At 41.6% G+C, this 14,471-nt stretch overlaps 1 long non-coding RNA gene across 1 annotated transcript in view; it reads left to right on the forward strand.

Moving 5' to 3' along the window:
- Window positions 1–6,547, forward strand: part of LOC138753215 (uncharacterized) — a 28,975-nt gene extending 22,428 nt beyond the window's left edge. The window contains exons 3-4 of the long non-coding RNA XR_011351038.1: window positions 4,357–4,456; window positions 6,071–6,547. This is a non-coding gene — a long non-coding RNA (uncharacterized lncRNA). The remainder of the gene's footprint in view (window positions 1–4,356; window positions 4,457–6,070) is intronic.
- The last annotated feature ends 7,924 nt before the right edge of the window (window positions 6,548–14,471 follow it).

Here is a 14,471-nt window from a genome sequence, read left to right on the forward strand (position 1 = left end):
TGACCGGAATATATTTTTGTTGAGCATTACAAAATATTTCTTTGAAAATCTTCCACTGTTCCTCAACTGTTTCATCAATTAGCCTGTGCTCCCAGTCCACTCTGCCCAATTCCTCCCTCATCCTATGGTAGTCACCCGTGTTTAAACATAATATATTAGTTTTAAATCTAACTATTTCCCCTTCCATCTGAATGAGAAATTCAATCATACTATGATCGCTATTTCCCAGATGGTCTCTGACTATTACATCATTTACTCTACCTATCTCATTGCACAACACTAGATCCAGGAGAGCATTTTCTCTTGTGGGTTCCTTAACATGCTGCTCAAGAAAACTATCGCGGATGCATTCTATGAAGTCCTCTTCCAGACTCCCACGACCAACTTGATTTTCCAAATCTACGTGGAAGTTAAAGTCCCCCATGACGACTGCCGTGTCATTATTACATGCCTCACTTATCTCTCTATTTATTTCTTGTGCCACTAAATTATATATGGTGGGCGATAGATAACACCCACCAATAATTTTTTCCCTTTGTTATTCTTTATCTCTACCCAAATGGACTCAACATTATGCTCTTTAAATCTTATATCATTCCCCACTACTGCCTGGAGCTCATCTTTGATTAAGAGTGCAACTCCACCTCCCTTACCATCTTGTCTATCTCTTTGCACCACCTGATACCCTTGAAAGTTTAATTCCCATTTAGGGTCACCTTGTAGCCATGTTTCCGTGATGGCTACCCAATCATAGACATGGGTACCGATTTGCGCCTCAAGTTCACTAACCTTATTTCTAATACTGCAGGCATTCAGATAAAGTGCCCTTATGCTCTTTGTCCTTTTAATATCTAGTGACTTCTGTAACCTTTTCTTTTGATTTTTCTGCCCACTATTTTTCTTTGTAATTTTCTTAACACTATCACTTAACACCCGAAAACTCACTGCACCATCTGATTTTTTACTTTCTCCTCCCAACATTACTTTTCCTGTTTTACTTTTCCTGGCCATTACTTTATCTTCCCTACCCTTTTTCCTATCACTCTGGTTCCCATACCCCTGCCAAATTAGTTCAAACCTTGCCCCACTGCTGTACCAAACATACTTGCCAAAATGTTGACACCTTTTGGATTTAGGTGCAACCTGTCCCTCTTGTAAAGATCATGCCTTCCCCAAAAGAGATCCCAATGATCCAAGAAGCCAAATCCTTGCCTTGTACACCAGCATCTCAGCCACACGTTCATTTTCCTTATCCTTACATTCTTTTCATCACTTGCATTTGGAACAGGTAGTAATCCCGAGATCACCACCCTAGCGTTCCTGTCTTTCAGCTTTTGTCCCAGCTCACTGTAATCCCTTTTCATTACCTCCTCCCTTTTCTTGTCAATTTCGTTTGTACCCACATGTACCAAGACATCAGGCTGCTCTTCCTCTCCTCTCAGGATATTTTGGACCCGATTTGTGATATCTCATACTCTTGCACCAGGGAGGCAGCACACCATGCGGGTATACTTTTCTGGCTCACAGAACCTCCTGTCCGTACCCCTAACAATGAATTTCCCAATAACTACTGCATTTCTCCTTTTCCTTTTCTTTTGCACCACTCTGCCAAGCTCATTGCTATTGACCTGATGCCCATGGCCATCTTCTGTCCGGTCATCTCCCTCAACAGAATCCAACACAACATAATTGTTGCTGAGTGGGATAGTCACTGGTGTGCTCTCCGTTTTTCTCGCTTTTTTCTTTCCCCCCCCACTGATGGTTTCCCACTTACCTGACACGGGTTCTGGAGTATTTATCGCTCTGGAAGTTGAGTCGATTAACTCCTCAATCTCCCTTACAAGCTGCAGGTCATCAATCTGCAACTTCATATCCCTAATTCGCTCCTGTCCTTCAACCTAGCACCTAACTCCATGAACTCTCCTTGCAGGACCTCCATATTCTTCCTACCCACATCAATGGTCTCTACAAGGACAGCAACATCTTGTTGCTCACCTTCCCTACTGAGAATTGTATGAACTCGATCTAAGATATCTCAATCCTGGCAACAGGGAGGCAATATACCATCCAGGATACTTGATCTTCTCCACAGAATCTCCTATCTGTCTCCCTAACTATGGAATCTCCTATCACTACAGTTCTCCTCTTCTACTCCATTCCCTTCTAAGCCACAGGACCAGACTCCTTGCCAGAGACCTGATTGACATGATTTCCCCCCCCCCTAACATTATCCAAAATAGTACACTTGTTATTGAGGGGAAAGGCCACAGGTGTGCCATTTCTCTCTCCTGATTGTCACCCATCTACCCTCCTCCTGACTTTTAGGTACAATAGCTTCTCTGTAACTCCTGTCTATCACTCTCTCAGCCTCCTGAATGATCCAGAGTTCATCCAATCCAACTCCTGCTCCAATTCCTTAACTCAGTTTGTCAGGAGCTGCAACTGAATGCACTTCTCACGGATGAGGTTGTCAGGGATACTGCTGGCGACACTAATGACCCATATATTGCAAGAGGAGCTTTCCCTTGTCTTGGCTGCTATTCCCACTGCCTATGACTGAGGAAAAAAATATGATATATAAAACTTCTTACATTTGCCTACCTGCTGAATTATTTTTGTTCCTTGGTAGGGTGGCCCTTACTTCAACTCCTGCATCACCATCTTAGCCTTTTCTCGCTGAGGCCTGTTGAGCCAAAGCCTTTCCACTCTGACTGTCCTCTTCACTGATGAGTGTTCCCTCAATACTATGATTCACTTTAATTAAACAGTTGTCCTTCATTACCTGTATGAAATCTCATAGCATAACCAGCACAAGATACGTTATTATACTTGGATGACAAGATAAAAATGACCTTTGTAGAGCCTGATACACATAAATGGAAGATTATCTTAAAACTAATTTTACAGGATGCAGAATAGCAGAAACCAATGGTATCTATTGTAAGGATTTTTCAGCAAACCCACGATGCAAGGATTGGCACTGTCAATCAAAGTTATCCACATACTCAATTTTATTGGTTCTGCCTCCTCCTTATATGACTTACATTATCTGCTCCAGTGAAGTTCAAAGTTAAGATTTACTGTCAGAATACATATAACATCATATTCAACCCTTAGATTCTTTTTTGTGTGGTTCAGGCAGAATTTCTACTCAATACTCATGCAAAAAAAATGTACTCAAGGAAAGTATACAAGAGAATGAAATGTAAACTAAGAAAGACATGTAAACAGACCGGCATTGTTTTGCAATATAGAAAAAAATCAGTAAGGAATAATATACAAAGAAAAGGTTATTAAATGAGTCTCTGATTGAGTTTGTTGTTGAGAAGTTTGATGGTGGAGGGGTAGCAGCTGTTCCTGAACCTCATAATAAGCATTTTGTTACACCTATGCCTCTTTCCTGATGGCAGCAGTGAGAATAGAGCATGTCCTGGGTGGTATAGATTCTTCATGATTGCAACTGCTCTCCAATGGAAGCTTTCCATATCGATTTTCTCAATAGAGGGGAAAGTTTTCCCTGTGATGTCCTGTGCTGTGTCCACTACCTTATGCAGGGATTTCTGATCAGATGTATTGGTGCCCTCACACCAGGCCTTGATTCAACCAGTCTGCACACATTTGCAAAAGTTTGCGAAGAGTTTCCAATGTTATACCAAACCTCAACCAACTCCTAAGAAAATAGAAGCACTGATGTGATTTCTTCATGATGACATTCCTGGATCCAACACAAGGTCCTCCAAGTTAGTGACTTACAGGAATTTAAATGTGCTCACCCCCTCCACCTCTGATCCCTCAATGATCACTGGATCATACATCTCTGGTTTTTCTTTCCCAAAGTTCACGATCGACTCCTTGGTTTTGGTAACATTGAGTGCACCATGCAGCCACATTTTCAATCTCACTTTGATCTCTGACAAGTATCAGCCAATGCTGAACCTAATTTCATCTCATTTAATTTTGACAAGCAATAGAAAGGAAACTTAATAATTAAATGTCAACACAATATTTCCCTTTCTGAAAACAAGTAGAACATAAAGTCTGCAGACATAGTAATTGAAGTAAAAACACAATATTGGAGAAATTCATCAGGTCAAACAGCATACTTAAGATAGCAAAAATAAAGATAGATAACCCATGATTTGGGCCTGAACCCTTCATAAAGGGTTGATGAAAGTCTCAAGCTTGAATTGATGGTCATATTTCTATCTTTGCTATATAATGTACATTGCTTAACCTGCTGAGTTTCTCCAGCATTGTGTTTTACTTGTCTTGTTATCAGCATCTCTTATAAAATTTCAGTGAAAAATAAATTTGATTACTTTTAATTTTTCTACAATTTGCTCCTTTACTCAGCAGATAAGTGGAGTGAAACACGAAAGTCTGAGATACAGTGATTTTAGTAAAAACACATAGAAGTGCTGGAGGAGCTCAGCGGGTCACATGGTGACCATAGGAGGTAAATGTGTATTACTGTCATTTTGGGTCTGAGCCTTTCTTCAAGGATTAAGCAAAGAACAGGAAGGCATAGGAATAAAGAGACTGAAGGCTGGCCAGGGAAGGAGTCCAGACCAACAAAAGTTGTTGATTAGATATGATAAGAGAAAAGGTAATAAATGATTTTGGCTCTTTGAAAGGAGACATAGGGAAAAGGGAGACAGAGCTGGGAGAAAGGCAACAGGAGAAGAAGAAGTAGGGGGGGTATTTTAATGGAAGCAGAAGAAGTCAATGTTAATGCCATCCAGTTGGAGGGTGTTCAGAAGGCAGATGTGGTGTTGTTCTTCCAATTTGCAGGTGGTTTAAGTCTGGCAGTGCATGAGACCATGGACAGACATGTCAGTGAGATAATGGGTGGCCGTTGGCACAAGTATTTCACTTGTGAACCACTTTACATCTTCACCTCTTAAAAGATGTCAATTAAAAACCTGGCATCAGTGCCAATGGTCAGCTTTCTCAGAAATGTATGGAGTTTTATATAGACGTGAAATATGGACTCAAAAGTTTGGAAAATGTAAAGAAAATGCTAATACAACCAATGTAAGCAGAATTACATAAATATCATAATCACAGGAGAAAATATTTTTGCTTCATTTGCTTTATTTTCTGTTTTTTGGGACTCATGGTTTTTCACTTGTGTAAATAGAAGGTGAACTTTATGCTTCTGAATTTTCAAAACAAGGTAAATATTATATCTTAGATATTTAAATAGAAATGCAGCCTATTTATAAAAAGGTTAAAAAAAAGCAAAATTAGTTGTTCCTATTTCTGCCTTCCCTATTCTCACATGATTGTCTATTTCAAATTTAAGCTCGACAACATCAAACATAATTGAAGGGATAACTTTAAATGAATTCTGGCTAATAAACTCTGTTTTCATGTTTTTAAGCAATGTAAGTTATAAACGTGTCTGCAGACATGCCTTATCAGCCCCAGTGTTTTTTTTCATTCCCTTGATCTGGAGTTTCTAACTGACCCTTTAACCAGATATGAGCGGAAGTTCCTGCTGAAGAGAGAGAAAAAATCTCCTTGTTCACTGCCTCTACTCCTCAACAAATGTTTCATTTTGGCCCCTTTTAAAGATCAGCAGTTGAGTAAAAAGATAGATTAAGACATTTGATAAATAGGAAGGAAATAACATTATCACAGCATGCCATCTGTAAGTGGACACTGGTGCAATGAAGGAATCTACATGCAAATGGAAATTCAATTACAGAAAGATTTTGCACTTGTCACAAATAATAATATCCCTCTTGGCAACATTTGAAGTCCCATACAAGGGCAGAATTGTCGACACAGTCAGGAAATGGGGAGAACTTTCTCTTTCCTTCTGTAAAGTATTATAATCAATAGTATCAAAATTGATATGTGAAAGTAACTTCCATAATGATTTTATTGAAGTCATACTCTTCCTATGTTTGATCCTATCTCATTGCTATTTTAATGGGAAACCTGGTATTTATACTTGTTTGATCACAATTGTTAGGGCTATCAATATAATTTATAATCTTGGTCCTAAATTGACTTTAAGCTTTACTTTATATATTCTAACTGGGATATTCTTCATGACATTAAGATTTAGGTCAATGCTCAGACTCTTCAGGATGTCAGCGGCAGATAGCAAGACCCTTCAATGTACAGAGCACACCAAGCTGAAGGACACTATTTGGTGTTGCACAACATAAAAGTACTTTATCCTTTCCTACCCTCTCATAGGCCCTTTGAGCATGGCCTGAAGGTAAGTGTCACATTGAAAAATATATGTCAGCCAGAATGAACAGCGTCTGTAGTCCAATGTACTCTGGAGTAAAGCAAAGCCGTTCCCAATCTCTATCCTCCCCCACCTTCAACTCCACCACCCACACCCCGTTAACTTTGGCAATGATATGTGTGATGGCTGCACATCTTTTAAAAAGAATCAAAAAGAGGATCACAATTAACACAATAAAGCCTGTCTAATAAAAGTTCAATTATAGTAATGTTATAGTGAGAATTTTATGAATAATTGTCCAAAGGGAGTACAGATTGACCCATCTTCCTTCAGCCTTGCCTTTGAAGTTTTTGTGATACTGTTGCCTGTCTATAAAAGAGTTTATTTATAACCTGCATGTCTTGCTCTTTCCCACCATATCAACAGGCTTTCAAGATTTTTCAGGCTATAGCTGCAAAAGCTGTTTAAAAGCCCTGTCAAAGTTTTGCTACCCCCCTGAGGAGTCGAACCATCAAACAGTCTGTTTGCTATGACAGGCCTTCATATGAAAGCATTTGGGGAAATGACAGCCCTGGTGCCAGCGGCATTGTAACTGAAAGTGGTGTTTAACTTTAAAAAAATAACATTAGCAAATCAGCTTATAATTGGCTTCCCCTTTTCTCAGTCCTTTCTGTGAATTCTCATCAAAAGACAGCATTAAGAAAATAAACTACAGCACCTTCCATGGAGAAACACGTTAATTAACCTTTGGGAAATCAAAGTTCCTTCTTTCACGCAAAAGAAATTAAACCCTTCTTTATTTCTCCTTGCTGGAAAAAATGAAGTGATATTTCTAAAACACTTGATTGAATTAAATTGTATCAAATTCAAAGATGATGATACTATTTAATAAGAACAGAAATATATTCATCATGTAAAATGTTTCATTCAATTTTATTGTTTTAAGTTAATGCTTCCCTGGTTAAAATATCAACAAAGAATGACAATGAAATACTAAGGCATAATAATTCAATTCTGGACCAAAGTGTACATACTTCACTGGTGCTTTGACAAGGAAACATTAATTTATAACAATACTGTGTAAACAATCTATGTCCAGAAAGATACATTTTCAGATATTGTAAGATATGATTTATATCCCACAAATAGCCTAACATTAAAATTCAAGACCAGCAAATTCTCTAGTGAGTTATGGAGCAAGGGTGGGATATAAATTGCACTCTATAGCCTGTCATCACATACTTTGTTTTTAGCTTACTTCCTATAATAATAAGAATGATTAGATATATGAACTCTAACATGAAAATAATGGGATATTCAGTGTTTTGGTAACTTTACTACAAAATCACTTTGATGATATGACTTGAGGGCTGTTAACACACTCTGCACCTTTACTACAGCTTTAACTTTGTTCAGTGCTTACTCTTGGTAAAAATAAAAGCCATATGAGCTAATTCTTGGAGGAAGATCCAATTAAATATAGTAATGGAACAGAATTGGCATTGCACTGCTGCTCAGTGTCTTATCAGTGTCTTATCTTGAAAAATTGAGAAGTTTTAGATAATATGGTTTAGGTTAAATACTGTAGAAATTTTCAATGTCGAGTGAATTTTATATTTTTCACTACAAATTGATGGGAGGAGTAAGCCTTTAGTTTTGTTGTAGGATTCCTAATGCTGCGTCAGAATGTGCAACAGTTTTGTACCCAAAGCTGCTCCACTCTGTGTATGTGGGATTTGCAGAATTATGGATGGTCCTCTGTTATTTAGAGTGGGACAATCTATAAAACCCTCCAACTTAATTAGACTAACATTCTATTTCTGGTATGAAAATGGTTGTTCTTTCTTTGGCTTGGCTTCGCGGACGAAGATTTATGGAGGGGGTAAATGTCCACGTCAGCTGCAGGCTCGTTTGTGGCTGACAAGTCCAATGCAGAACAGGCAGACACGGTTGCATCTGACACGATGGCCAGTGGAGAGCTCGCCATATAACACGATCTTGGGAAGGCGATGGTCCTCCATTCTGGACACGTGACCTACCCAGCGCAGTTGGATCTTCAGCAGCGTGGGTTCGATGCTGTCGGCCTCTGCCATCTCGAGTACTTCGATGTTAGGGATGAAGTCGCTCCAATGAATGTTGAGGATGGAGCGGAGACAACGCTAGTGGAAGCGTTCTAGGAGCCGTAGGTGATGCCAGTAGAGGACCCATGATTCGGAGCCGAACAGGAGTCTGGGTATGACAACGGCTCTGTATATGCTTATCTTTGTGAGCTTTTTCAGTTGGTTGTTTTTCCAGACTCTTTTGTGTAGTCTTTCAAAGGCGCTATTTGCCTTGGCGAGTCTGTTGTCTATCTCGTTGTCGATCCTTGCATCTGATGAAATGGTGCAGCTGAGATAGGTAAACTGGTTGACCGTTTTGAGTTTTGTGTGCCCGATGGAGATGTGGGGGGGGGGCTGGTAGACATGGTGGAGAGCTGGGTGATGGAGGACCTCAGTTTTCTTCAGGCTGACTTCCAGGCCAAACATTTTGGCAGTTTCCGCAAAACAGGACGTCAAGCGCTGAAGAGCTGGCTCTGAATGGGCAACTAAAGCGGCATCGTCTGCAAAGAGTAGTTCACGGAAAAGTTTTTCTTGTGTCTTGGTGTGAGCTTGCAGGCGCCTCAGATTGAAGAGACTGCCATCCGTGCGGTACCGGATGTAGACAGCGTCTTCATTGTTGAGGTCTTTCATGGCTTGGTTCAGCATCATGCTGAAGAAGATTGAAAAGAGGGTTGGTGCAAGAACACAGCCTTGCTTCACGCAATTGTTAATGGAGAAGGGTTCAGAGATCTCATTGCTGATTCTGACCCGACCTTGTTGGTTTTCGTGCAGTTGGATAACCATGTTGAGGAACTTTGGGGGGCATCCGATGCGCTCAAGTATTTGCCAAAGCCCTTTCCTGCTCACGGTGTCGAAGGCTTTGGTGAGGTCAACAAAGGTGATATAGAGTCCTTTGTTTTGTTCTTTGCACTTTTCTTGGAGTTGTCTGAGGGCAAAGACCATGTCAGTAGTTCCTCTGTTTGCGCGAAAGCCGCACTGTGATTCTGGGAGAACATTCTCGGTGACACTAGGTATTATTCTATTTAGGAGAATCCTAGCGAAGAATTTGCCTGCAATGGAGAGCAGCGTGATTCCCCTGTAGTTTGAGCAGTCTGATTTCTCGCCTTTGTTTTTGTACAGGGTGATGATGATGGCATCACGAAGGTCCCGAGGCAGTTTTCCTTGGTCCCAACAAAGCTTGAAAAACTCATGCAGTTTGGCATGCAGAGTTTTGCCGCCAGCCTTCCAGACCTCTGGGTGGATTCCATCCATACCTGCTGCTCTGCCACTTTTCAGTTGTTCAATTGCCTTATATGTCTCTTCCCAGGTGAGGACCTCATCCAGCTTTAGCCTTAGGGGCTGTTGAGGGAGCTGGAGCAGGGCGGAATCTTGGACTGAGCGGTTGGCACTGAAAAGAGATTGGAAGTGTTCTGACCATCGGTTGAGGATGGAGATCTTGTCGCTGAGGAGGACTTTGCCGTCTGAGCTGCGCAGCGGGCTTTGGACTTGGGGTGATGGGCTGTACACAGCCTTTAGAGCCTCGTAAAAACCTCTGAAGTCGCTAATGTCCGCGCTGAGCTGGGTTCGTTTGGCGAGGCTAGTCCACCACTCATTTTGGATCTCCCGGAGTTTGCGCTGAAGATGGTTGCATGCGCGAATGAAGGCTTGTTTCTTCTCTGGCCAGGGCGGCTTTGTAAGGTGAGCCTGGTGGGCATCTCGTTTCTTTGCCAGCAGCTCCTGGATTTCCTGACTGTTTTCGTCGAACCAGTCCTTGTTTTTCCTGGAGGAGAAGCCCAGTACCTCTTCAGTGGATTGCAGTATGGTAGTCTTCAGCTGATCCCAGAGGGTTTCAGGGGACGAGTCCGTGAGGCGGATTGCATCCTCAAGCTTTGCTTTGAGGTTTGCCTGGAAGTTTCCTCTCACTTCGTCTGACTGTAGGTTTCCAACATTGAACCTCTTTCTGGGGGCTTTATAGTTCCTGGGCTTTGGCTTGAAGTGAAGGTTGAGCTTGGAGCGAACCAGCCGGTGGTCAGTGTGGAATTCCGCACTGGGCATGACCCTGGTGTGGAGAACATCTCATTTGTCTCTTTCTCGCACCAGGACGTAGTCCAGGAGGTGCCAGTGTTTGGATCAGGGATGCATCCAGGTAGTCTTCAGGCTGTCCCTCTGCTGAAAAAGGGTGTTTGTAATGACCAGCCGCTGTTCTGCGCAGAGCTCCAACAGGAGGCGCCCATTGTCGTTGCACTTGCTGACACCATGCTTGCCCAGGATTCCTGGCCAGGTTTCTGAGTCTTTGCCGACGCGAGCGTTGAAGTCGCCAAGGATGACAACCTTGTCGGCTGTAGGGGTGCGTTGATTGAGGTTGCGCAGGTCAGTGTAGAACTTGTCCTTTTCTGCTGGTTCCGCCTGGAGGGTTGGAGCATAGACACTGATGACGGTGATGCGACGCTTGTTTTGAAGGGGGAGTCGCATGGACATGATCTGGTCCGAGTGGCCTGTCGGGAGGTTTTCGAGTTTGGAGGCAATGGAGTTCTTGACCATGAAGCCTACACCAGACAGGCGTCATTCATCATAGGCTTGCCAGACCAGTAGAGTGTGTCACCCGCGCCGCGTTCTTGGAGGCTGCCTACATCTGAAAGGCGGACTTCACTGAGAGCGGCTATGTCGATGTCAAGTCTGAGGAGTTCATGTGCAATGAGGGGAGACCGACGTTCAGGTCTGTCGGCCTTGTCTAGCATGGTACTGATGTTCCAGCATGCTAGCTTGAGTTTGTGAGCATCTTTTGAGGGGGAGGACATGGAGGGGGAGGACGTGGAGGGGGAGGACGTGGAGGGGGAGGATGTGGAGGGGGATGACATGGAGGGGGAAGACGTGGAGGGGGAGGACGTGGACCTGTCCTCGGGCCTCCACAAAGGAGCTTTTAGGTGGAGTGCAGTGCGCACAGTACTGGCCCCACCCTTTACACCCATGGTTCGTGTGCCGTGCCCAAGCAAGCTGGGACGTGGCAGCAAGGTCCTTGGGTCGTAGGTTTTATATTGGAGTGGCCTTCTCCTATGCAGGTTTCTTACCTGGGCTGGAGGGGCCTGCCTCCCCTCCTAGGTCGGACCATACTGCATGGACCGGGGCCGAGGCCCCCGCTGCTTTCCCTGTGCCCGGACTGGGGCCGCCGCCTCCTACTTTCTGCCCAGACCGGGGTCTCCTCCTGCCTCACTCGACCGAGGCCGGGGCCGCAGCCTCCCCTTCGCTCTTGCCCAGATCGGGGCCGCCACCGCCTATCCTCTGCCTGAACTGGGGCCGGGGCCGCCGCTGCTTTCCCTGTGCCCGGACCGGGGCCGCCACCTCCTTCTTTCAGCCCAGACCGGGGCCTCCGCCTGCCTCACTCATCCGAGGCCGGGGCCGCCGCCTCCCCTTCGCTCTTGCCCGGATTGGGGCCGCCGTCTGCCTCACTTGACCGAGGCCGGGGCCGCCGCCTCCCCTTCGCTCTTGCCCGGATCGGGGCCGCCGCCGCCAACCCTCTGCCCGGACCGGGGCCGGGGTACCAAAGAAGAGGTACAAGGACTGCCTAAAGAAATCTCTTGGTGCCTGCCACATTGACCACCGCCAGTGGGCTGATATCGCCTCACACCGTGCATCTTGGCGCCTCACAGTTCAGCTGGCAGCAACCTCCTTTGAAGAAGACCGCAGAGCCCACCTCACTGACAAAAGACAAAGGAGGAAAAACCCAACACCCAACCCCAACCAACAAATTTTCCCCTTTGTAAAACAATAGTATAATAGTATAAAAATAACTTGGAACTGCAAGAGAAAAACTGTATTTATATCACTACTAACTGACCTAATATTCCAGCAATAAGCTGTGTAAAATGTAGGAATTTAGATTCATACAGTATACCATGCCATGCTACTCCACAACATATAAAATCATTTACTGTGCATTGATGATAAGCTTTTAAATAGCAAATCTAATACTCAACACCATATTAACATTCTAATATTAACTAGAGGCATAATTCTGTACGAATGTCTTGCACATCATGAAACCAATTAGAATCTACAACTAACTCAGATTGAAAATTCCACAATGATATTCTATTACAAACTTTACAAAGAAATTCAGAAGTTTGGAGTAGTCAGTTTCTCTTGGCATTGGTGAGCAAAAGTTTGATTTTTAATTCTTTATCCATCCTGTATCCTTTCAGTTAATCAAATATGTATTTTTTTTTGTGTCAGTTATATGTCATGGAAGTAGGTCCATCATCCCACTATTTTGCACCAACCATCAATCACCCAGCAACACTAATCATATTTTCCTCTCACATGCAACTCAACTGCTAGCCATCCCCATTCCCTATTCCATTCTCCTATCAGTCACCTACATTTTAATCAATTTACAAAAGTCAAATTAAACCCCTGCTAGCCCAAATTTGAATTGTAGGATGAAACAGAAGCACCTGGAAGGAAATGCATTCTCTCACAGGAGAACATGTAGACTCCACATAGACAGTAAAAACACAATGCTGTAGAAACTCAGCAGGTCATATAAAAGTTGAGATATATAATTTTATAGCACAAAGATGGAAAAATATACAAGCATTTTTGATCTACTGCAACTACTTGGTAAAAAAAAAACAAAATTTGGAAATCCTTAGATTTCACAGGCTTTACAAGTTGCTTTAGTTTTGGTGAAAGATATAGGAAATAGGTTAGTATTCATATCAACACAGTCCTGGGTCTTGCTGCTAAATTCCATTCAATCTCACTTCATTGAATATAACTCACTTTTTATTAAATATCTTTGTAACCCAAAAACCAGCCATTCGGACTTTCAAGATTTTGAATGAACCTTTATCCAGATTAACAAAGAAGCTGTCAGTTAAAGAGAAACCCCATTAATTAAGATCATTGTTTAATCTGAAATTATGCTCCTCATCTGAATGACCTAGCTCACAATCAGTTTTGTTTGCTTCTCTGTTTCATCCAAAAGATATTTGATCTGGAAATTGATTAAAAAAAGGGTATTGTTTTCAGTCAATTACTCATAACCAAAGATATGGCAGTATTACACTGGAGGAAGAAATGTATCTGCCTCATCGGATCAAATGCATGTTACTTTCCTATTTGGCAACATGAAGTTCACAATGATTTTACATTATTGGTTAATATTTCACAACTGGACTATATACAACTGATGGATAAAATGATCTCTTCAGTGATCCTGTTTCAACATACAATAATGAAAACTGAAAACTCTCATAGGGAATTTTTGGGGACATTTAATGGATTTGTCTTTTTTTTCTGTGTTAAATAATCAAAAATTAGATTGAGCCCAAAGAACAATCTTTTCTTTTTCTCCATAGTATTTTACATATCATCGTAATAGTTTTATATCTATAATTTTAACATTATTTCTTGTTTCACTAATGCCAAATATTTGTGAGTACCTTGCTTTATAAAATTCTCACCTTATTATTGTCACTCTTCAGTTCTCCCTGAGACTAGTTCCTGTCAAATAGGTAATGTACCATACTTAATAGATAATTGGAAGATCAAAAGTTAACTTCATTCCACCTTCTTGAAAGCATTTTTTTTAAATTATGCATTGTATTAATTTGATCAGATTGAAATCTTGCTATCTGATGGAAAATAGTCATTAGATCAAATATGATAAACACAGAGAAATTGGAAATTGAAAATTCATTGGTAATTTTGTCACTGAAGAATATTTAGCTTCACAGTTTCAGAGATGGTTTTATCCTAATCCAGATCGCTGTCTATTATTCATTTGCATAAGAAAGCAAAACAATGGGAGAAATTTAAATTGAGAGGTAAATAATTCAGAGGATATTCGTTAAGAATATACCACTGGACAAATGTAAATTGTAATATGTAAAAAAATATATAAAAGTTGAGATATATAATTTTATAGCACAAAGATGGAAAAATATACAAGCATTTTTGATCTACTGCAACTACTTGGTATATTCTTAATGAATATCCTCTGAATTATTTACCTCTCAATTTAAATTTCTCCCATTGTTTTGCTTTCTTATGCAAATGAATAATAGATTTTGGTAATTAAAGAATTATTTCGATACAAATATTTCAATTACATTTTCTTTCCAATCTGATGAGCCACAGGATACATAAAATAGCATAAACAACCTGAAGTATTCCTTCCCTCCATGAGT

The sequence above is a fragment of the Narcine bancroftii genome, chromosome 1 (genome assembly GCF_036971445.1).
Source record: "Narcine bancroftii isolate sNarBan1 chromosome 1, sNarBan1.hap1, whole genome shotgun sequence".
Classification (NCBI taxonomy): domain Eukaryota; kingdom Metazoa; phylum Chordata; class Chondrichthyes; order Torpediniformes; family Narcinidae; genus Narcine; species Narcine bancroftii.